This window comes from Pongo abelii, chromosome 4, assembly GCF_028885655.2.
Source record: "Pongo abelii isolate AG06213 chromosome 4, NHGRI_mPonAbe1-v2.0_pri, whole genome shotgun sequence".
Classification (NCBI taxonomy): Eukaryota; Metazoa; Chordata; class Mammalia; order Primates; family Hominidae; genus Pongo; species Pongo abelii.
Window position 1 is genome coordinate 40,536,827 of NC_071989.2, and position 2,952 is coordinate 40,539,778.

At 36.9% G+C, this 2,952-nt stretch overlaps 1 long non-coding RNA gene across 1 annotated transcript; it reads left to right on the top strand.

Moving 5' to 3' along the window:
* Nucleotides 1–386: 386 nt before the first annotated feature.
* On the top strand, nucleotides 387–2,484 carry LOC129059381 (uncharacterized). Its single transcript, XR_008525224.1, has 3 exons — nucleotides 387–446; nucleotides 820–997; nucleotides 2,275–2,484. It is a non-coding gene; the product is annotated as an uncharacterized LOC129059381 (long non-coding RNA).
* The last annotated feature ends 468 nt before the right edge of the window (nucleotides 2,485–2,952 follow it).

The following is a 2,952-nucleotide window of genomic DNA, read 5'->3' on the forward strand; positions in this document are numbered from 1 at the left end:
CAAGTATCACTTTGAATGTTCTTCATTTTCTGGTGCTGCTGGCAGAGGTGTGGTATGATCTGCTCATCTGCCTTGACTAATTTTTTCTTTTCAGCTTCTTTGATGTAGATTCAAATTTCAAATCTGTGAAACCTACAGAAGGTAGTATGAAATCATAAGCATCTTTGCTTCCTTCCTCTCTTAGGTTTATAGAACAGATCTCTAAATTTTCATCAGCTTTTTTTCTACAAATTCTCTCTCTTCCGAGAAGTAACATAAATCCTGGGGAAAGTGATCGTTGTACCTTTGAAGTGAGTCATCTAAGCCATAGCAACTTTGTCTGGAAGTTCCATTTCCTTGCAGCATCACAATGCTTTTTGAAAAAACATAAATATAGGTTTGGCCTTGGGGACTTCCATCTCTCAACCTTCTACTCATTTCTCAACATGCAGCACCTTGAGGCTCAGGTTATTATAGAGAAATTATCCCCTGCCAATGTACTTTATGAACTCAATTTTTTTCCAAGCTTCACCTACATGTTGCTGCATTCTGTAGCTAGCTTCCTGATAAAAATTATTCCTCTGCTAATACTGCCATAATTTATTGTCCCTCCCCAACATAAGTTTTACAAAATCACCTCTAAGTGTGGAATTTTAAATACAGGGGCAAGCTAACAAAACAGAAAATTTTGACAAAATTGTCCTAAAATCATGAAATTTTAGAGCTCAGAACTTTAGAAACCATCCAGGTGAAATTTGCCTAAAATTTTTGAAAATTTAAAATTAAATTAAATTTTAAAAAAAGAACTTTAGAAACCAGCACTTTTACCTCTCCCTATAGCCTTTGTTTTATGATTAGGAAATCAAAGCCCACAATGGGAAAATTTATCTGGAACCAGCCAGAATGCAATCTGGGTCTCCTATTCAATGACTTTCAATGAACAGATAATCTTGCAAATTCATCCTACATTATGCCAAATCTATAGCTGTTGATTCTCACCTTCAATCTGCCACCTTTGGTAAGTACTCGGGAATATAGATCAAGTCATTTAAATTGGCTTAGCTCAGGCTCTGCTCATGGACCAGGCTCAGCCAGACAGCACCTTGTTTTATTTGGTCTGTGTTAATGCCCCACAGCTAGTGAGATGGTTTTCATCTGTCATCTCTCTGTTGAGAGACACACTCTCCCCTTGCTGGGCTTCTTGCTACCTGAACCTCAGATGTTCCCACAAAGTCTTTTACAAGACTTCTCCAGAAAGTGATGAATGCTGCAAAAAGGGAAAACCCAAGTCAGTGAGGAGGGGAAATTGACAAGAATTTAGAGTTAGAATGAGTGACTGGAAAAGAGAACTCTGGAAGTAAACAGGGGTGAAGCCTAGGCAGGTACAAGGGAAAACCAAAGAGATGGTGCAAACATACCTAGATTCTGCTATGTAAGTGAGCAATGGAGAGGCCTAATGATGTTAACAGGGAAGAAGCTATGCCTGTCCAGGCTGAGGGAGGAAGGAGGCATGCTGGACGCCTGCAGCACTGCTGGTTTGGGTTAGAAGAACCTAGCAGAGCACTTTCTCCACAGTCGTTATCCCTGCCTCTCTCTCTTATCCACTTCCCATCCATAATTGACAGTTAAATAAAGAAACGCTCCATTTAGATGACACTTTCTCCCTTTTTATAGGACTCAACAGGGCGCAGTCGGCTATTTAAACATACTTTCCATAGTTGGTCATTTGAACACACTGTGTGGAAAGGAAATGACTGTCATGCCAAGGGAAGGAGAAGGGATCATCACTTTTAATAATTTCCCCGACTTTCTTCCCCTGAGAGGTTGCTCAATTCCTGAACTAATGGACACTCGTAAATTGGGAAAGAAGAAGTTATTAAGAAAACCCACTGAACATCCAACCACACTAAATTCTCCACTCTAGTTGCCTTACACAACCCAACTTTTTCCTCCTTTATGTAAGAACAGGAGAGCAAAAGTTGTATTTAATGAAGAAAACTAAATTTGAAAGATGACTTAGGTTAAAATTGTATTCCAATCTCTTTTATATTTCTCACATAATTTATTACCCACATTAATGTAATTATGTACTCTTGAAATCAAGCCAAAAAAAAACAAAAGTTAGCTTAATATGTCAAAAGTTTACTGCAGGTCCATAAAAGATGCTAGTAGTTTTAATACAAAAATTGGTTAAATAATCTGGTGTTTAATTTGAAGCTGCCTTTAACACAGTTCGAAGAATTTTTGTTTTATGAAAGCTACACAAGTCCTAACAACCATCTGAAATTTTTTCAGTGTCTCCTGTTGCAACTAAATTGCTACTTCTGGCAGGGTATAATGGCTCACACCTGTAATCCCAGCATTTTGGGAGGCCAAGGCACTAAAATCACTTGCACCCAGGAGGCAGAGGTTGCAGTGAGCCAAGATGGTGCCACCGTACTCTAGCCTGGGCAACAGAGCAAGACTCTGTCTCAAATAAATAAATAAATTGCTACTTTCAATTTTATTTAAATATTCTGTATGTGCTCTGAATCATTATGAGAAAATGAAATAATTGGCAGGACTCTGCAGTCAGTGTTTTGTTTGGTTAAAAAATAATTTGAAGTATATAGTGGCTAATACATATGAGAAGACAAAAAAATGAAAAATACATGTCTGCTTTATAAATCTCTATAAAATCTAATTGGAGTCAGTTGTTGTATAAGCAGAGAATGAAAAGAAAAGCTAAATATAAAACTGAAAATTTAAAAATACTCTAAAAACTCTTATGAAAAAAATTGGTCAGCCTCTCCTGGAATGACTCAGACAAGCTCTTCTTTTTGGTAATGGGCCTGGAATCATATCAAACAATACTGTTAAGAAAACACTATCTTTTTTTATATTATGAAACTAAAATTCATCAAAGGATAATTTGGAGATCTATGGGAACTATTTTAAAATAACAAATGCCAAAAAAATTACAGTCCTTAATTT